At 41.5% G+C, this 22,307-nt stretch overlaps 1 protein-coding gene across 7 annotated transcripts in view; it reads right to left on the bottom strand.

Moving 5' to 3' along the window:
- Positions 1-21,926, bottom strand: part of kiaa1109 (KIAA1109 ortholog) — a 427,165-nt gene extending 405,239 nt beyond the window's left edge. For 4 of the 7 annotated variants that reach the window (XM_072584210.1, XM_072584207.1, XM_072584208.1 and 1 more), the window contains exon 1: positions 21,762-21,926. The gene's annotated coding sequence lies outside the window, so the exon portion shown is untranslated. The remainder of the gene's footprint in view (positions 1-21,761) is intronic. The other 3 variants (XM_072584206.1, XM_072584212.1, XM_072584211.1) reach the window with 1 other exon arrangement.
- Positions 21,927-22,307: the final 381 nt, after the last annotated feature.

Below are 22,307 nucleotides of genomic sequence, written 5' to 3' on the forward strand. Positions count from 1 at the left end.
GATCAAAAGCAGAAACTGTAAATGACAGAAAAACTAAGCTTGACAAATCCAATGAATCAGATCAAAACCCTGAAATCCTGCCACATTCAGTTGTGAATACTGGTGGACAAAGTAACTGGAGAAGGTAAGTCCAAAAATACCTTCATCCATAAATGAAGTTTGCAGCACATCTGTGCAAAAGACAAGGCTGAATCATTTGAAAACTCATCTGCCAAGAGGTTGAGTGTGTAATCCATCTTGGCCTCTTCCTGACATTCCCAGCATCAGATTCCAAATCTTTAAACAATAAATTCACTCCATGCAATATGAAGAAATATAAATGCATACCAAGTGGAGGACACAATATTGCAATGGCTATGGGTCCCAACAACATTGCAATTGGAACACAGAAGATCTGTGCTCCAGAATAAAATGTGCATGTATTCAAGCCAGTCCATTTCCAGCTACTGCACAATGTGGCAACTGCCTCGCTACATCAAGACAAATCAATTCTGACCAATTACAGCCCATTGTCTCATCAGCAAAAGACTCACTATGAATGTACCTACAGGATACATACTGCAACAGGGGAAGAAGGTAGCTCATCATCTTTGTATAAAGGAGGTTAGTATCTGAAAGGTTAACTGGCACGAGTTAGGGTCTGCCCATCAGGTTATAAAATGACACTTCCTGAGAGGAGCTAACGAGTTGTTTCTAAATTGTGTACTAGAATATTTCTTTTGAACAGCAGTTAGTGTCCTCACCTGTCATGCAGGAGACCCAGATTCAATTCTCTAGTAGGGGGTTTACAACTTTCATCACCACCACGGCCTGGGCTCAATCCCCAGTCAGAGAATAGGAGTTCTGCTTTGCTATTAATCATGGTGTCATGAGTTTCTGATCGATCAGTGGTTAGCACTGCTGCCTCACAGCACCAGGGACCTGGGTTTGATTCTAGCTTCAGGCTGTGGAGTTTGCATGGGTTTCCTCTAATTTCCTCCCACAGTCCAAAGATGTGCAGGTTAAGTGGATTGGCCATACTAGGTTGCCTATAGTGTTCAGTGATGTGTAGGTTAGGTGCATTAATCAGGGATAAATGTAGAGTAATAGGATCGGGGAATGGGTCTGGGTGGGTTACTCTTCTGAGTGTCGGTACGGACTTGTTGGGCCAAATGGCCTGTTTCCATACTGTAGGATTCTATGATTCTATGATATTTCAGTTTCTGTACTGTGCAAGTATATCTTAAGGAAATGTTTACCAAAGTATAGTCGCACAAGAAAAAATGGAAATTGCTGGAGAAACACGGCAGGTTTGGCAGCACCCGCAGAGAATAAACAGAGTTAATGTTGAGCTCAATGATCCTTCTTTAGACCCATCTGATTAGTGGAGAGTATTACAATACTCCTGACTCATGCTTTGTGGATAGGTATTGTGGAGAAAGGTGGGTGAGTTACTTAAAACAGAATTTCCAACCTTTGATCTGCTCGTGGCCACGGTATTCCTACGGCTGTTGCAATTCAGATCTGGTTAATGGTAACCCTCAGGATGCTGACAGTGGAAAATTCAGTTATGGCAATGCTATTGAATGTCAAGGAGCAATGTTTTAGATTCCCTCTCTTCTTATAGGTGGCTTTGCCAGGCATTTCTGTTACATTATACTTATGGCACTACTTTGAGATATTTCAACAATGATGTCCTAGGGGTGGTGTACTGATCTCCAACATGCACAACCACAACACTTTCCTTAGTGTAAGGAAAGATTCCAACAGTGGAGAGGTTTGCCCTGATTGTCATTGACTCCAGTTTTGCCAGATCTCGTAGATTCTATACTTGATTTAATGTTGCCTCAGTGTCAACAGCAATCACTCAACTCATTATGGAGTTCAGCTCTTTTGTCTGGATTGAAACTATGGTTGTAATGAGGTCAGGAACCACGTGGCTGTGGTGGAACACAAATAGAGTGTTAGAACGCAGGTTAGTCTTTTGCACATGCTGCCTGACAGCACTGTCAATAACTTCTTCCATCATTTTTATGACAATAAGGGGCATGCTGCCACACCAACACTCCATCCCACCCCTTTCTACGACCACCTTTTGCTCCAAGCGTAGCAGAGTCCACAGAAGTTGCATCAGACTCTTCATCCACCTGTGGACTCACCTTGAGAATGGAAGAGAATCCTGCGAGGGACCGTCAATGATGATCAGGCTGGGCGAATCAAATTGGCTGAATATTGGTACCTGTAATGCTGAAAACCTCATGGAAAAGTAGATATGGTCATTCATTCGGCTCTTCTGGCTGAAGATGGATGCAAGTGCTTCAATCTTGTCTTTTGCACTGATATTTTGGGCTCACCCATCATTGAGAATAAGGATATTTCAGGAGCATACTCCACCTGTTAGTTGTTTAATTGTGCACTACTATCCTCACCGGATGTGGCAGGACTGCAAAACTTAGATCCAATTCATTGTTTATGGAATGGCTTAGCCCTCTCTACTGCATGCTGCTTCTACTTTTTACATACAAGTCATCCCATGTCATAGGCTCACCATGTTAACATCTTTTTAAGTATGTTTGGTGCTGCTCTTGGCATGCCTCCTATATTCTTCATTGAATCATAGTTGATCTTCCAGGTTGATGGGAATGCTAGAAGGGGGACTTAAACACCATGAGATTATAGATTGTGGTTGAATACAATTTTGCTGCTACTGATGGCTGACAACACCTCATGGGCAGTCAGTTTTGAATTGCTGGATTTTTTTAAAGTCTATTATTAACCATAAAAAACTAATGCATCTGCAGTAGGTGGACTGGTAAGGACAAGTTCAAGTATAATTTTCCCTCTGCACCTGCTGCAAGCCTACTCTAACATGGCTGTGGTGGAACACAAAGATTGTCAGAGCACAGGTTAATCTTTCGCACATGCTGCCTGACTTGACCAAGTCAGTCAGTAGTGGTGCTAACGAGCCACTCTTAGTGATAGACACTGAAGTCCCTTACCTAGAGCACATTCTATGCAACTCTCAAAGGTTTCTTCAAGTGATGTCCAACATGAAACAGTACTGAGGAGGAAGGGTAGTAGATGTTAAATCAACAGCAAGTTTCCTTGTCTATGCTTTGCCTGATGCCATGAGACTTCATGAGTTCTGGAGTCAATGTTGAAAACTCATTCCTGACTCTACAGTGTTGCTACTTCTGATGGCTCTGTCCGCCCAGTGGACACAGCAGAGCCAGGAAAGGTGATGACATCTGATACATTGAGACACTGACTGACAGGTGTTGCTTGACTAGTCTATGGGTTGGCTCTCCAAAATTTGGTGCTGTTGGAAACTGCAGTCTCTTGAAAACTTAAATTGTTCTAGTACTTTCTACGTAGCATGTGACCTCACACAATAGTTGCTATAGCAATTACTTCCTTTTTCTAAATATAAAAAAATTCCTAATCCAAAGATGAAAGTAAGTCGACAAAGAATACCACCAACACCACTCAACTGCATAAGCTGAAACAAATAATTATCTGGCACCATTATCAATACATTGTTTAAGAAATGGTGTGTTTTTCCCCACCCAAACAGAATGAAAACTGACCTTTAGATGAAGGTTGGCAAGGGGAGACAGTTACTCTGACATCATGAGTAATTGTCCCATGCTCATAGGCTAAACGTGCACAGCATAGATTGCCATCCCAAACTCAGACACACATCAACAAGTATTCAGAATCAAAGGGCAGTCCTTGCAGAGGACAATCCTTGCCAGGGAGATGCTGTTTCTGTCAGGTGAAAGATAACCAGATGAGACTCAGGGAAGACCTAGTGAATAATTCCTTGACATTTTGGTTAGACATTAAGATATTGCCTTCATAGCTTTACATCAACACAGTCCATACCAACTGCTATTCATCCTCTGGCATCACTGATTTATCACAGGTTGCATAACTTCTTTTTACTCATTCTGAAAGAATTTTCAGAGAGAGTTTCTTAAATTTGTTGAGAAGCAGCAGTTTAGATATCATGCATATTTCAATTAAAGGCTGCTCTACCTCTCAGGTCTACTTTGCCAGTTTGGCTGGTTTGGTTTTGGCCTCAATACTGCACTCTAACCTTCCCCAAGTAAAGCTTAGCTCCCTTGCTAGTCAAGGATCAATCAATCTACCCTCCTCTTAAAATTATTCGATGACTGTTTCTACCACATTGTAGACAATTGCAAAGACATTCAACCCGCTGAAGAAAGACGACAAAAGATTCATAGATTCAGGAAGGCGGTTGGCTATGTGCATATAGGATGCTAAGTGCAATTGGATAATCAGAGTTGATACAAATTATTCTGGTCACAACCTGTGCCTCACTGAGTGTGTGGTCAACACTGAAATTACTGAAGGTAGAGCACAAAAGATGACACTTGCTAATGTGGGATACAGAAAAGACAGGAGGGACAATACTGGGATGGGGGCATTTAGAGTCATGCAGTCATAGAGATGTACAGCATGGAAACAGACCCTTCGGTCCAACCTGTCCATGCCAACCAGATATCCTAACCCAATCTAGTCCCACCTGCCAGCACCCGGCCCATATCCCTCCAAACTCTTCCTATTCATATACCCATCCAAATGCCTCTTAAATATTGCAATTGCACCAGCCTCCATCACTTCCTCTGGCAGCTCATTCCATACACATACCACCCTCTGCGTGAAAATGTTGCCCCTTGGGTCACTTTTATATCTTTCCCCTCTCACCCTAAACCTATGCCCTCTAGTGCTAGACTCCCCGACCCCAGGGAAAAGACTTTGTCTATTTATCCTATTCATGCCCCTCATAATAAGGTCACCCCTCAGCCTCCGACGCTCCAGGGAAAACAGTCCCAGCCTATTCAGCCTCTCCCTATAGCTCAAGTGTTTTGGGAGTAATAGTTGTTTGTAGTTATGAGAGAGTAGTTTTTGTATACATAATTCTTCAACTCTGAGTCTTTATTTACTTGTGCTCGGTGCTTTGTAAGCTGAGTTCTCCCACCCAGGGGATCAAGGTTCTCTGGAAGGGGATATGGCTAAGTGTCTTATTAAATGGTGCAGCTGGACCATCAAGGGAAGTCATTTGTCTGTTAAAAGGATAAAAGTGCTTTCTAGCCTTAAGAGGGAAAGGGTTGATATCGCTTTGTTGCTGGAAACCCATCTTAATGATGGGGGAACACCTGAAATTACAATAGAGGGGATTATGACCGGGTATTCTTTTAATCCTTTACTACTAAAAGTAAGGGAGTGGCAGTACTTATCCAGAAAAATCTTCCGATCACATTATTAGAGCAGGTGAAAGGTGAGCAGGGACGGTTTGTAATACTTAAAGCCCTGATACATGGGAAGGAATATGGTATTTTAAATGTCTACTGTCCTCCGGCACATCTCCTCAAATTTTTCATTAGTGCTTTCTCTAAGCTGAGTGCCCTTGGAACACGGCACATTATTATTGGGGAGGGGGCGGGGGTGGTGGATTTTAATTGTCTTTCGGATCCAACAGTGGACAGGATGTCTAGTGGGCCCCCAATTATTTCTTCGCAGGTGGCTGCGAGGAGTTGGGGGCTGGTGGACATTTGGAGAGGTCTTCACCCTACCAGCGGTGACTTCACCTTTTTTTCAAACCAACATAAACATCACATGAGGATTGATCTTTTTCTGACTCCCTCGGCCCTTTTGGAATTAATTATGGGTTGTAAAATTGAAAATATAGCTATCTCTGATCACGCAGCAGTATATTTGGAGGTTAAGGCTAAGAGTGAGGGGCTAGGTTTGCGGCATTGGCATTTGGATCCTTTTCTCCTTAAGGATTCCAAATTTGTGGAATACTTTTTGAAAGAGTTTCAGGAATTCCTGGCTATCAACTCAGGCACAGCTCGTAGTCCGTCTATGCTACGGGAGATCGCTAAGGCCTTTGCTAGGGGATTAGCTACTTCCTATTCGGCTAGCCGGAAACGACAGATGGGAGAACAGCAGCATCTACTCAAGACGTAGTTGAAAGCCGCCGAGGTGGCACATTTTGCACAGCTTTCAATGACTAAGCTACAGCGGATCACAGCCCTCCGAGCTGCCTTAAAATCAATACTTACACAAAACGCAAAGAAAGGACTTGCTTTTGCTAAACAAAGGCTGTTCGAATATGGGAATAGGCCAAGGAAGTATTAGTATACCTGACTAGGAAAAAGCGTGCTCCCAATCCATTACAGTAGCACCTCGACTTACGAACTTTATCCGTTCCGGAACCCGGTTCGCGAACCGAAAAGTGCGCGAACTGAATCAATTTTCCCATTGTTTGGATATTCAAAGCGCACGTAGCAAAGCAGAACAATGACAATAAAACCACAGGCTTTTTGCGTTCATACCTTGAATTTCATACGTACGTTGAAGCAAAATTTTACATACAATCCTGTTCGTAAACCAATTTGTTCATGAACGGGGTCGTTCGTATGTCGAGGCGCTACTGTACTGCAATCCGAGAGCGCACCGGGGGTCTTTACCAAAAGGATTAATGAGGTTTTTCAGAGATTTTACTCCGAATTGTATCGGTTTGAAGGTTGCGAGGACAGGAGGGCTAAAATTGAGGCCTTTTTTAAGAACCTGGACCGCTTGGAACAGGCTTCTCTCCTTAATGCCCCCTTGACAGTTCAGGAAATTCAGAAGGCAGCTAGGCAACTTCAGAGTAGGAAGGTACCTGACCCTGATGGTCTCCCAGATGAGCTTTATAAGGAGTTTATAAGGATCCTGTCAGGGTCGATGTTGGAGATGTACAATCACTCCTATATGCATGAATCCTTACCATCATCTTTGAGAGAAGCTAGTATTTCCTTAATTCTTAAGAAGGGGAAGGTTCCCGAGGATTGAGCTTCTACAGGCCCACCTCTCTATTAAATTCAGATTTCAAGATTCTGTCCAAGATCCTGGTGCTGAGATTGGAAAAGGTGTTGCCCCATATTGTTAAAGAGGACCAGACAGGCTTTATAAAAAGGTTGCCGAATATGATCCAAGGTTGTCAGCAACGATCAATTCAGGAGTTGGTGATTTCCTTAGACGCACAGAAAGCATTTGGCCGGGTGGAATGGACATATCTTTATGTCTCAGAACGGTTTGGGTTGGATAGGGTCTTTGCAAGGTGGGTGGAGGTTTTATATCGTCATCCTCTGGCTGCGATCATCACCAACAGGGTGAAGTCTGGGAATTTTAGGATTGGTAGGGGTAGTCGTCAAGGCTGCCCCCTTTCACTGTTGTTGTTTACATTGGTGATAGAACTGTTGGCAGAGGCCATTCATCAGAATGTCCACATAACCGCTCTGGAAGTGGGATCGAGGGCACACAAGATTACGCTGTATACGGATGAATGTCCTTCTGTTTTTATCGAACCCGATGACCTCCATAACCCATTTGATACAACGTATCAATTCATTTGGGGCTACTTCAGGATATAAGATCAACTTTGCAAAATCTGAGGCTATGCATTTGGGGAACCTCAAGGATGTGGCAGAAGTTAAAGGTGGCCTAAGTTCCCTTTTAAGTGGTAACGGGCATGGTTCCGATACCTAGGAATTTTAACTCCCAAGTTTGATCTGTCTTTTCGGACTAACTTTGCTCACTTGCTCGACAATATTAGGTGGAATCTCCAGAGATGGGAGGCTCTTCCAATTTCATGGTTGGGCCAAATATCTCTCGTTCTTCCTCTTTTGCTTTATCCCGTGCGTATGCTCCCTGAAATGTTTCCCAGGTCAACACTGCAGAAACTTATGGGATGGTTTGGTTTGGTTCCTTTGTCTGGTGTCGTGGGCGGCCCTCATCAAACTTACAAAATTGCAGTTGCCTCAAGGAGGGGGAGAAGTTGATTTCCCAGACATCAGGAGGTAACGATCTGAACTTAATATGGCTGGATATCGAGGCCTCCCAGGTAAGTGCCCTCTCATTAACCTGTTGTTCATGGATAAGACGAGCACAGTAATGGACACTGCCGGAACCCCATTGTCATTAGTATGGTCAAGGCATGGACGGTGATGTGTCAGAGTGAGGGTTGCTTATCGAAGACTTCGCCACTTACGCCCATAGTTGGTATGCCAGGGTTCCGGCCAGGGATGATGGAGTCGGGGTTCAAACTATGGACAGCGAGAGAAGTTTCCAGTTTGGGAGAGAGTTTATTGTGTCTTTTGAGCAACTGAGCTGCAAATATGGGCTGCCCATTATTTTCAGGTTAGGGATTTCATCCAGAAGACAACTATGCTTCTCACTAAGCGCTATATGCCTGATACAAAGAGGTTGTTGCTACGTCCCACAAGCACGCTTGCGGTTAGTGGCCTCTATCGCCTATTGGGTGGCAGGGCCTGGCAGGATATTAACCGGTTTTGTAAGGTCTGGGAGCAAGAGCTTGGAGTGAAGATCTCTTCTGAAACATGGGAGAACATATGGTTCATCTGGCATCGGACCGTTGGGAGAAGTTTTAAAAAGAGGCATCTCCAATGTGCCCCAAATGTAAAATAAGCGTAGGTACTCTTACCCATTGCTTCTGGACATGCCACAGGTTCCGTGTTTATTGGAGTGCTGCGGCAGGAGAGATAGGGACGGTATTGAGGACTGAAGTTAAAGTAGACATGATATCTCTCCTCTTAGGTCTACCGAATTTACTATCTTTGGATGGGCATGGGAATAAACTATTTAATATTCTTGCATACTGTGCACGGACGAATATCTTGAACTGGTTGTCTGAGAATCTGCTGGGCTTGCTGGGATGGCTGAAATTAATTATGTAGCACATTCCCTTGGATCTTTTTTACAAACATGGTGCACCACACAACAGACCATTTTTATATGACATGGCAGACCTACTTGAGTTATTTGCATATAGATTTGACGGCTATCTTAACTAGGGCATTTGTTTAAGCAGGATGGTTAGGTTTCTCGAGCCCTGGGCCCTGGAGGGGGGACTCCTGAGTTAATACAGGTATATATACAATGCTCCTGTTCTTTTGTTTGGGAGCTTTGTGCTGAGCATAGCTGTTTTGTACTTTGTGGGGGTTTTGTGTTTTCTTTTGCTTTTCTTTCTTTTCTTTGATCTATTAGTTATTTACTTATTTATTGGTGTTGCTTTGCACAGTGTTAGGGCTTGTTTTGTATTATAGGGCAGGTCAGTAGTTAATAGACAGTTGTTTTGTAATTTGTGGGTTTTTTTCCTCTTTGTTATACTGATATTTGTTATTGATTCTATTTTTCAATAACTTTATGTTTGCAACGTTAAAAAAATTTGCTAATATATTTGCAAAATAAAATCTCAAAAAAAAAGAGGAAATGGCTTGGATTCGGAGGATCATCCAAAATGCATTTATTGGAAATTAATATGAATAGGAAGGGTTTAAGAGTGATATCGACCAAATGCTGGCAAATGGGACTAAATTAATTTAGGATATCTGGTCGGCATGGATAGTTGGACCAAAGGGTCTGTTTCCATGTTGTACAGCTGTACAGCTATGCTGCAAATCAAGGTGGTTAAATATTGAAACGTATCAGGAGATAAATAATAACATGAGAAAAAGTTAGATTGAACAGAGTTACGATAAAATTTATACAAGTTGGGTTGAATCAAGACTAAACTGATGTCCAAGCTTGAGACAGGCAAGTGAAATCAGAGTTTATTAATCAGGCAGTGTGTTTATTTATCTATTTTCAATGTTTTAAATTTTTTCTGATGTTATATTGGAACAGCTACCATGGTGTCTAATTTTCACATAGACCATCTACTGATGAGTCCCATGTAAATAACTATTGATAGACTTGCATCAAACAGGCAAAAGACCATTAAAATTGAAAACCTTTTTGAATGAAAATAAGTTTTATCATTTCAAATTAATTAAACATTAACTTCAAAGACTAGCAAGCTATACAACAGAAAGTTAATTAATTCTCCAGCTATCACTGCCAGTAGATCAAAAGCAGTAGCGAGAAATCAGCATTCAGTTTCCAACCATCAATAAGATAAAGCCCTTGAGGTACTCTGATAGGTGAGGCAGCTTAAGATTGTGGAGTACTGTATATCCTTTAGTGACAGTATCTACTGGCTTTCACATGAATAATAATGATGGCTCATTGAAGTTTATTAAATTGGGAATTTGATCGATGTTAATATCGATATCACTTGGGCTCGTTAATCAGTGTACAAGTTGAAGTGGGTATGATTGAAGGAAGCACCAAGCAAAAAACCAAAAGAACAATTTTGGTTCAATAAAGTTGTCATTAGCAAGTCAGCCCCTCTTCTGAGTTCTGATAGCAGGCTCACACATTAAACCAACTCCAGCTCTGCTAATAGACCTGTGATTCCTGCAATGCCACATGATAAATACCACACAAATCACTACTCTAGCTGCCATATTCTAAGCTCATTCGCTTTTACAAAAATTTGGAATTCGTGGCTCATCTCATGTTCACAGGAAATGTTTGGATCTTGTGCAAAGTAAACTCCAAACACTATGAACTTGCTATTATTTTTCTAGAAATGTTTGTTCTATTGTAAAAATGAAATACTTTGAATGAAAATCTTCTAAAACTTTCCATGTGCTATAACATAAAGCTTCAATTGCAAATGAGTTAAAAACTGAGATTTTTATTTGACAGGGATTTGTAATTGCATGAAACAGACCAAAAGTAATTTTAAATTAAAACTAGATTGTGCTATAACAAAACCATAAGGTAATAATTAGTCTATTTTTTTTTACAAATATGCTGCTAATATATTCAGATTGCAGTTTCTAAAAGCAATTTCAGTTATACTTGACAATAAACAGGTGGGAAAAGATTGCATGTTAGCATGTGTAAAAATCTCCGTTAATGCTGAACAGATGAACAAAAAAGATCAACTTTCCAATGGTAACATTGATATCAACATCAACTATGTGAGAACGTTGCATGCTTGACTCTAGAAAGGATTTTGTCAGTTCTTAAAGCTTCCAATGAATTTTAAGTGAATTTGTTTTAAAAGAAATAATGATAAAACGATGCAACACATAGTGGAACAATTCCTGTGCTGACTCTTTGGTGGAGATATCTAACCATTCCAGCCTCCTGCTGTTTATCCAGAACTATGTTATTTTATTCCTGCTTAAATATTTATTCAATTCTGTTTTGAATGTAACTTATGCATTTGCTTTGACCTCCCTTCTTGCAATGCATTCCAGATTAAAAGAACTTGTCACTCTCTCTGGATCTTTAGTCAACCACTATTAAAAGCAGTGAAAAGAAGATTCTGATTAAATTCAACACCAGTCTGCAAACGACCTTGTGCCAACAATAAAGCATCAAATGAAATTGAAAGAAATCAAAAGAAACAACTTATCAAAACCTGTGGTCCAGATTGGTGCTAACAAACTGCGTTTCCCTGATTTTTCTCCCAGCTTTGACTGGGATTGCATCTCTGTCCATCTGTTTGTGAAGGTGGAATTTAGGAAGGGCTAGAGTTTTGAGTTTAATGCTATTGGCTAACCATTATGATGGACAGAAGTCCATTCATATAGCAGATAAAGAATGTTGGGACTTGTACACGAACCAGATTAATTAAAGGTTTTGTGGGGTAAAGTGGTCATGTTCCTAACTCTGAGCCAAGATGTCCAGGATCAAGTACCATCTGCTCCAGAAGTGTGTAATCACATCTCTGAGCAGGCTGACAGGAAAATATCTTACCAGAAGAACTCCGTCAGTGATGTCCTGGGATTGAGATGATTGAACTCCAACTACCACAATCATCTTCCTTAGTACAAAACACAAATCCAACCAGCAGTGTCCCTGCAATTCCCATTGACTTCAATCAAATCTCCTGTCCTCTTTTGAGCAAAGAAGGTGATCATGCTGGCAGGTGGGACTAGATTGGGTTGGGATATCTGGTCAGCATGGACGGGTTGGACCGAAAGGTCTGTTTCCATACTGTACATCTCTATGACTCTATGTCTCTCCAAGCTTTCCAAATATCTGCAATTCCTTATTCCTTGTACCATTCTGTTCAATTCCTTCTGCACCTTTGCTCATTCCTTAAAATTCTTCCTATTGTGATGACCAAAATTGAACACAAAATGCCAGTTGAGGCCAAATCAGAGTGTAATAAACTTTTGGCAGAACTGCTTACCATCTGTATTTTATTTCTTCATTAACAAAGCCAAAGATCCCATATTAATTTTAAAACTACATTCTCAAACTGTTCTGCTAACAAAGATTTGTTTAAGTACACAACCAGTTCTTTGCATTCATGCATCACTTTCAAAATTGCACAATTCACTTTGTTTTGTGAAAAGCTTTCACATTTTTCTGCATTCAATTTCGTCTGAGATGCATCAGCGGATTTCACCAGTCTGTCTACATCTTCCTGGAATCTGCGATGTATCACCTTTTTAAAGGGTCAAAGAGGCCAATTTAATTGCAGATAATTCCAAAGTATTTATATGTTTAAACACAGTTGTTCAGAACTGTAAACTAGATTTTTTTTTAAAGAAAGATTTTCCTAACAAAATAAATTTGACTAAAATCACATTGCGTTTTTTTTAGATTAGATTACTTAGTGTGGAAACAGGCCCTTCGGCCCAACTTGTCCACACTTGACAATTCTCTTCTACAAAAGTCCTTCAATCAAAAGTAGGTCCAGGATATCGCACATGACTGCGAATACTTCTAACAGACTTCCCCACTTTGACATAAAACCCAAAATATATGATTTAAAATAGAAATGAATCCAGAGTATGCAGGATCAAATAAAATATGTTCGTAATTAAGTTTCAGGTATCACTAAATGTCAATACACTAATAAAAGGCCATTTAAAGCCTGATTTAAAAGATTCAGCAATAAACTTTGTAAAGATCACACCTATTTACTTACTTTTCTGGAACTGGGACTAAAAAAGGAAGGGGAAAGTGAGGACTGCAGATGCTGGAGATCAGAGCTGAAAATGTGTTGCTGGAAAAGCGCAGCAGGTCAGGCAGCATCCAAGAAACAGGAGAATTGACGTTTCGGGCATCAGCCCTAGTCCCTGCTATAAACCAGAGTCTAGTGCAGTTTTAAAAATCTTGTTTACTGGACCACATTGAAAGCTGTACATAATATTGCATTTTTCTGGAATGGTAGGAGCAGAAGCCGACACCACAAGAGCTGATGGATTCTGAACTTGAGGAAAACTGCTTGGCAGTTCTGATTTACCCCTGATGAGCTGATCATGGTTTCGGTCTTTGTGTTGGCAGGGGATGGGGGCAGGGATGCAAGAGAGTTACTGAGCCCACAAAGAGAAACTGTCCGAAAACTGTCTGTCTGTCTGTCTGTCTCTCTCTCACTCTCTCTCTCTCATGTGGAAGTACCAGAAGATTTCTAGTAATAAATGGGTGCCTCCCACTCAATTTTGCCCCCACTGCAAATGCCAAGACGAAGGAGAAAGAAAACACCATGAACACCATTAAAAACAGTGATAAGAATAATTCTGAACCAATGATTTAAAGAGACCATCAGTTTGCAAACAATCCTGTGCCAATAATAAAGCACTAAAAAAAGGAAGAAACTGAGAGAAATAACTCATCAAATCTTGTGGTCTTGTCTAGTGCTATTGAACTGCACTTCCCTGATAATTTGCCAGTTTTGTCTGTTATTCTGTCTCTGTCCATTTGGAAAGGTAGAATTTACGAAAGGCTACTATTATAACTGAGCAATTTATATTTCCGGATTGCTATTATTTAAAGTCAACCTGTCCATAATAAAATTAATTTTCCGTTATGTGGTGAGAGTTTTATTTTAACCAGAATGCATCAGGCTGAGGACTTTGGATAGCTTGACTAAATCTTTCTAGATCATAAGTACTCGAGGAATCATGAGGCATGATTGCCATTGCAACACCTCAATGAGTCATAGTAACTTTAAAAAAGAATCAGTTAAATAATGCCAAATCCTGGAGAAAATTATTGGTGCTCAAAATCTCCAGCGATTTCAACTGTAAACATGACCACAGTACAGATCTAATTATCTAAATGAATCAGCCAGTAACCAATGAATTCAAGTTACGCTCCAGAGTGGTTGTTATCGAGATGTAAGCATGGAAACAGACGCTTCGATCCAACTCATCCATGCCAACCAGGTATTCTAACCTAATCTAGTCCCATTTGCCAGCACGTGGCCCATATGCCTCCAAATCCTTCCTATTCATATACCCATCCAAATGCTTTTAAATATTGTAACTGTACCCCACCACTTCCTCTGGCAGGTCATTCCATATACATACTACCCTCTGCATGAAAAAGTTGCCTTTTAGGTCTCTTTGAAATCTTTCCCCTCTCACCCTAAACCTATGCCCTCCAGTTATGGACTCCCCCATCCCAGGGAAAAGACTTTGTCTATTTATCCTATCCATGCCCCTCATGATTTTGTAATCCTCTATAAGGTCAACCCTAAGCCTGTGATGCTCCAGTGACAACAGCCCCAGCCTATTCAGCCTCGCCCTAAGGCTCAAATCGTCCAATCCTGGCAACATCCGTGTAAATTGCTAAACATTTCAAGCCATAAAATACTTGTGTGGAGCAAAAGATCCAGCAGACTACCTACGTCCCTACCCTACCTCCATCCACTTCCCACCTTAAGAAAAGTCAGAATTAATGGGAACTCATAGAAACCATAAATTTTTGCTGCTTTTTCACTATTGTGTTCAACTTGTGTATATTTATTTGATATTATTAGTGAATTAATTCATGCCAAGAATTAAAGTACCCTGTAGAGGCATTTTGATTGGAAAAAAGTAGAATGTTTATTTGAAATATTCTGATATAACGTAAAATCATGATAATCTTCTGGAGGCACCAATATCTTATCTATCAAGCAAAAATCAACAAAACTGGTCTAAAGCTAGCAACAAAATCCTGAAAACACAGCATTTCAATGATTTAAAACATCAGCTTCCAAAATGGCCAACCCCTGCATGAACATTCCCAACAAATTCCAAAGCCATTAAAATGGACTTAGGTTGACTAGAAGAATCCAGAGTAATAAAATTAGAGGTATGTAAATTACCCAGTCTCTTGACCTTGTGGGATCATGTTCAAATAATGATCGAAATTGGTGAGTGGTGAAAATAGCCTCTTTATTCAGTAACCACAGTAGTACAAGTTTGAGGTGGCAATAGAATCCTGAAATACAATTCTTACAAGAGCCTTTTATACACAGTTCTTACATATATTAAAATTCCATCACTATAGTGTGCACAAAGCTTTGAGGAAACAGAAGATGTCGTAAATATTTGCTAAATGCTGGCTACTGATAGGATTAAGAGTGTCTGGTCTGCTTGCATAATTAAGGGGTGTTAGTCCATACGTCTTTCAAGTTAGTAAAATGTTACTAAAGGTAACATTTACTAAAGAGGGCCTATATGCTCTCAATAAGCTAGAAATTATACCTGTACTTAACAAAAGATATGAAACTGATTACCATAGCTAGGTTGTCAGATTTGTTTCTGGATGACTGGTGCTGGAAGAGCTCAGTAGTTAAGGCAGCATCCAAGGAGCAATAAAATCGACGTTTCGGGCAAAAGCCCTTCATCAGGAATACAGCAATCAGATTTGTTTACTATTTGCTTGTGAGAGTTTCATTCATTCACGCAGTTTCACAGAAGCACCATTACAAACACACACACAAGCACACACACACTCTTACATACTCTCATACTTGCACAGACCCTCTCTCAGACACATACAAAAACACCACTCAGATTCTCACTCTCTCAAAGGCTTATACTCCATCACACGCACTCTCACATACACTCATACGTACACATTTTCTCTCATGCACGCGCACACACAAGTCTATGGGGTGAATTTGCATTCACAGAATTATATTTGCAGATACATTCTATTTTGCTCAAAAAATGCACAATCTGCAGGCAGTCAGTGTAGATATTCCATCCATGTATTATTTTATACATTCCTACTTTGGAAAGAGAGCCAGTCTAACTCAATATTGGGATACAGACAGACTCTAACCTCACATCTTTAATGCACTGTCTGAGCTGAGATATCACCTTTGTCTTATAAAACTAAGTTATCTAGAGAATGTAACTTAAAAGGAGTTCTGGAATTTACATATTAATGAACCAAAACCAGCAACCAATTCTAAAAGATGAAAGACTTAACAGCAATCTCGGTTTGTTCAATATATCATTTCAGTTGCATGGCATTATAATCTTTTGCTATAAATTCTATGCCTTATGATCCTATCCCACAGCTACCTGATGAGGGAGCAGCCATCCAAAAGCTAGAGTTTCCAAATACACCTGTTGGACCATAACCTGGTTTTGTGTGATTTTTAACTTTGTCCACCCCAGTCCAACACCGGCATCTCCACATCTTGTCAGTTAAGGGGAGAGCAGCCCTGTTAAAAGGTATTCAACAAGTTCATACAAATTGGGGAAACTGTTTGGTGTTCTGTAATCCCTTCAGGTCCAAGACAGTTGCTAAGCGCTGATTAACATCATAATGTTTCATGGAGACTTGATGGGGATGGTATTGTTCACAATATGAAGTTTAATTCAGATAAATGCGAGGTGCTGCATTTTGGGAAAGCAAATATTAGCAGGACTTATACACTTAATGGTAAGGTCCTAGGGAGTGTTGCTGAACAAAGAGACCTGGGAGTGCAGGTTCATAACGCCTTGAAAGTGGAGTCGCAGGTAGAGTCATAGAGATGTACAGCATGGAAACAGACCCTACGGTCCAACCCGTCCATGCCAACCAGATATCCCAACGCAATCTAGTCCCACCTGCCAGCACCCAGCCCATATCCTTCCAAACCCTTCCTATTCATATACCCATCCAAATACCTCTTAAATGTTGCAATTCCACCAGCCTCCACCACTTCCTCTGGCAGCTCATTCCATACGCATACTACCCTCTGTGTAAAAAAGTTGCCCCTTAGGTCCCTTTTATATCTTTCCCCTCTCACCCTAAAACTATGCCCTCTAGTTCTGGACTCCCCGACCCCAGGGAAAAGACTTTGTCGATTTATCCTATCCATGCCCCTCATAATTTTGTAAAAATCTATAAGGTCACCCCTCAGCCTCCGATGCTCCAGGGAAAACAGCCCCAGCCTGTTCAGCCTCTCCCTGTAGCTCCGATCCTCCAACCCTGGCAACATCCTTGTAAATCTTTTCTGAACCCTTTCAAGTTTCACAACATTTTTCTGATAGGAAGGAGACCAGAATTGCACGCAATATTCCAACAGTGGCCTAACCAATGTCCTGTACAGCTGCAACATGACCTCCCAACTCCTGTACTCAAATCGCTGACCAATAAAGGAAAACATACCAAACGTCTTCTTCACTATCCTATCTACCTGCGACTCCACTTTCAAGGAGCTATGAACCTGCACTCCAAGGTCTCTTTGTTCAGCAACACTCCCTAGGACCTTACCATTAAGTGTATAAGTCCTGCTAAGATTTGTTTTCCCAAAATGCAGCATCTCGCATTTATCGGAATTAGACTCCACCTGCCACTTCTCAGCCCATTGGACCATCTGGTCCAGATCCTGTTGTAATCTGAGGTAACCCTCTTCGCTGTCCACTACACCTCCAATTTTGGAGTCATCTGCAAACTTACTAACTGTACCTCCTTTGCTTGCATCCAAATCATTTATGTAAATGACAAAAAGTAGAGGACCCAGCACTGATCCTTCTGGCACTCCACTGGCCACAGGCCTCCAGTCTGAAAAACAACCCTCCAACATCACCCTTTGAGCCAGTTCTGTATCCAAATGGCTAGTTCTCCCCGTATTCCATGAGCTCTAACCTTGTTAATCAGTCTCCCATGGGGAACCTTGTTGAACGCCTTACTGAAGTCCATGTAGATTACATCTACTGCTCTGTCCTCAATCTTCTATGTTACTTCTTCAAAAAACTCAATCAACTTTGGGAGACGTGATCTCCCCACACACAAAGCTATGCTGACTATCCCGATTTGCCTTTCCAAATACATGTACATCCTGTCCCTCAGGATTCCCTCCAACAACTTGCCCACCACCGAGGTCAGGCTCACCGGTCTATAGTTCCCGGCTTGTCTTTACCGCCCTTCTTAAACAGTGGCACCATATTTGCCAACCTCCAGTCTCCCGGCACCTCACCTGTGACTATCGATGATACAAATATCTCAGCAAGAGGCACAGCAATCACTTCTCTAGCTTCCTACAGAGTTCTCAGGTGCACCTGATCAGGTCCTAGGGATTTATCCACCTTTAACCGTTTCAAGACATCCAGCACTGCCTCCTCTGTAATCTGGACATTTTGCACGATGTCACCATCTATTTCCCTACAGTCTATATCTTCCATATCTTTTCCACAGTAGATACTGATGCAAAATATTCATTTAGTATCTCCCCCATTTTCTGTGGCTCCACACAAAGGCCGCCTTGCTGATCTTTGAGGGGCCCTGTTCTCTCCCTAGTTACCCTTTTATCCTTAATATATTTTTAAAAACCCTTTGGATTCTCTTTAAATTCTATTTGCCAAAGCTATCTCATGTCCCGTTTTGCCCTCCTGATTTCCTTCTTAAGTATACTCCTACTTTCTTTATACTCTTCTAAGGATTCACTCGATCTATCCTGTCTATACCAGACATATGCTTCCTTCTTTTTCTTAACCAATCTCTCAATTTCTTTAGTCATCCAGCATTCCCTATACCTACCAGCCTTGCCTTTCACCCTGACAGGAATATATTTTCTCTGGATTCTTGTTATCTCATTTCTGAAGGCTTCCCATTTTCCAGCTGTCCCTTTATCTGTGAACATCTGCCTCCAATCAGCTTTCAAAAGTTCTTGCCTAATACTGTCAAAATTGGCCTTTCTCCAATGTAGAACTTCAACTTTCAGATCTGGTCTATCCTTTTCCATCACTATTTTAAAACAAATAGAATTGTGGTCGCTGGCCCCAAAGTGCTTCCCCATTGACACCTCAGTCACCTGCCCTGCCTTATTTCCCAAGAGTAGGTCAAGTTTTGCACCTTCTCTCGTAGGTACATCCACATCCTGAATCAGAAAATTGTCTTGTACACACTTAACAAATTCCTCTCCATCTAAACCTTTAACACTATGGCAGTCCCAGTCGATGTTTAGAAAGTTAAAATCCGCTACCATAGCTACCCTATTATTCTTACAGATAGCTGAGATCTCCTTACAAGTTTGTTTCTCAATTTCCGTCTGACTATTGGGGGCTCTATAATACAATCCCAATAATGTGATCATCCCTTTCTTATTTCTCAGTTCCACCCAAATAACTTCCCTGGATGGATTTCTGGGAATATCCTCCCTCAACACAGCTGTAATGCTGTCCCTTATCAAAAATGCCACTCCCCCTCCCCTCTTGCGTCCCTTTCTATCCTTCCTGTAGCATTTGTATCCTGGAACATTAAGCTGCCAGCCCTGCCCATCCCTGAGCCATGTTTCTGTAATTGCTATGATATCCCATTCCCATGTTGCTAACCATGCCCTGAGTTCAAATGCCTTCCCTGTTCGGCCCCTTGCATTGAAATAAATGCAGTTTAATTGATTAGTCTTACCTTGTCCCTGCTTGCACTGACTGTTGAATCACTTCTGTTCTCAGCTGTACCTGTATCAGATCGATCTCTTTCCTCACTATCTCTCTGGGTCCCACCCTCCCCACCTTACTAGTTTAAATCCTTCCAAGCCGTTCTAGCAAATTTCCCTGCCGGTATATTAATCCCCTTCCGATTTAGGTGCAATCATCCTTCTTGTACAGGTCACTTCTACCCCAAAAAGAGATTCCAATAATCCAAAGATGTGAATCCTTCTCCCATACACCAGCTCCTCAGCCATGCATTCATCTGCACTATCTTCCTATTCCTGCCCTCACTAGCTCATAGCACTGGGAGTAATCCAGATATTACTACCCTTCAGGACCTCCTTTTAAATTTCTGCCTAACTCTCTGTAATCTCCCTTCAGAATCTCAACTTTTTCCCTTCCAATGTTATTAGTTCCAATATGGACAGTAACTTCCTGCTGGCCCCTCTATCCCATGAGAACATTCTGCACCCTCTCTGAGACATCCTTGATCCTGGCACCAGGGACGCAACACACCATTCTGCTTTTTCTCTGCTGGCCACAGAAACGTCTATCTATACTTCGGACTACAGAATCCCCTAACACAATTGATCTCTTGGAAGCTGACGTACCCCTCGTTGCATTCGAGCCAGTCTCAATACCAGAAACATGGCTGTTTGTGCTGCGTTCCCCTGAGAATCCATCACCCCCTACATTTTCCAAAACAGCATACCTGTTTGAAATGGGTATATCCACTAAAGACTCCTGCACGAGCTGCCTACTTCTCTTACCTTTCCTGGAGTTAACCCATCTTTGTGACTGTACCTGAGACTTTCCCTCCTTCCTATAACTGCCATCCGTCACATACTGTTGCTGTTGCAAATTCCTCATCACTTCTATCTGTCTCTCCAAACAATCCACTCTATCTGCTAAGAGTCGCATCCAACAGCATTTATAGCAGATATAATCCGCAGTAACCCTTAAACTCTCTTTAAACTCCCACATCTGACAAGAAGTACATATATCACTGCAAAGGCCATTTTTGCTCCTTCACAAGCTACACACCCAGAAAATAACACCATCTTATTCCTCTACAAACACTGCCCCAGGTTAAATTAATAACTATGGCTTATATTTTAAGTTTAATCAAGAGACTTACCTCCAAAAACACATAATCAAGAAAGAATCCACTATACTCATTACTGCAGCTTTTCTCTTCACCAGTTCCTCATTGTCCACTGCTCTCAATGTCCTCAAAGAATACCAATAAATTAGTTAAGCTTGACCTGCCTTTCCATGTCCCCACACTCTGTCTGCCCAATGGGACAATTTCTATCTTGGTATCTTGCTATTTCTTCCTTAGTGATAGATTCCAACATTTTCCTCACTATTTGCTATTTTCTAATCTGTCAGAACCACTCCAGAGTCCAGCAAATTTTGATAAATCACCACAAGCACATTTGCTGTTTCCCTCACCATCCTCTTTAATACCCTGGGAGGCATTCTATCAGGGCAAGGCCTTTAGCCTCATTAACTTACCTAACACTACCTCTTCAGTTCCCTGAACATATAAACACAAATTATTGAGAAGAATATGCAGAAATTCACGAACAAATCTATTTAATTAGATCAAATCTAAAACACATTTAGCAATTAAGTGAAATGACAACATAAAATTCAATGATTAAAACAAACATATTTGTGACAAAACTTAAAATGTTAACATTTCAGACAAAATCTGTTTGACCTCAAAACAAACTTCCATTCATCAGTGAAACTAAAATTTAACCCGCTCTACCCTACCCTTACAATCAATGCTCTTATAAAAACAGCACAGACTTATCCAAGAATGAACAACTATTCTGCGTCAGGGAGGGCAAATAATTCAGCAACAAAGCAGATCTCATGGTACGCATGCGCAAACCAAGCAGTATAATGTCTGCCGGGATATGTAGTCTCCCCGAATCGTTTTGAACTCTTCCCATTTCAACAACCACTAGCCCCGTGGGTACGGGGTGCTGCATCTACCCATCGTGCCCTTCAATGGTTTCAAACAGAAGAAGTGGGTACGTTCTGCTGTTATCCGGTGTGTCGTTCCGGATTTTGTCTGACGAAGATTATCTTTTTTCCTTTCAGCCCGCAACCCCTCCCTGGCAAAGAAACGTACAGCTCTCCACCCTCCTCCCTCGATATTGCCCGTTAACCGAGTTGTCTCCTTACCGTTCCCTCATCCTGCAGAGGCCTCCTGCTCCATCGGGGCCCAGCCGTCCAGGGCGGGAGCGTTAGCGGCGACTCGCGAGGGAGCGCGAGCGGCACGGGATGTCGCGAGATAGCTGTGAGCGACCAATGCTCATGCGCGCCCAGGCGGCTGTCGGTTAATCCTGACGTTCGTCAGCCGCTCCGAGTGCCCGCGGCTTATTCCTGGACTTGTGCAGGCAAGGCTCAAAATAACAAAAACAAAAATTGTAGGAAATGCCCAACAGGTCTGGCAGGATCTGTGGGGAGAAACCAGAGTTAACATTTCCCGTCCCGTAACCTTTCCTCAGAACAAGACCATTTTAATGTTTCATTTCAACATATGACTATTTCTTCTTTTGAAAGTAATAGGGGTTTGGGGGCAAATGGTAATGTAACCTGGTGAAAACACACAAACGAAAGCAAATGCTGGAGATTTTGAAATTCTGAATCTGGGTTTCGAGTCCAGGGGTGAACTCCGTTTCGATTTCCTTAGCTGTTGCCACATCTGATTATTTTTAAATTTCAATA

The sequence above is a fragment of the Chiloscyllium punctatum genome, chromosome 14, assembly GCF_047496795.1.
Source record: "Chiloscyllium punctatum isolate Juve2018m chromosome 14, sChiPun1.3, whole genome shotgun sequence".
Classification (NCBI taxonomy): Eukaryota; Metazoa; Chordata; class Chondrichthyes; order Orectolobiformes; family Hemiscylliidae; genus Chiloscyllium; species Chiloscyllium punctatum.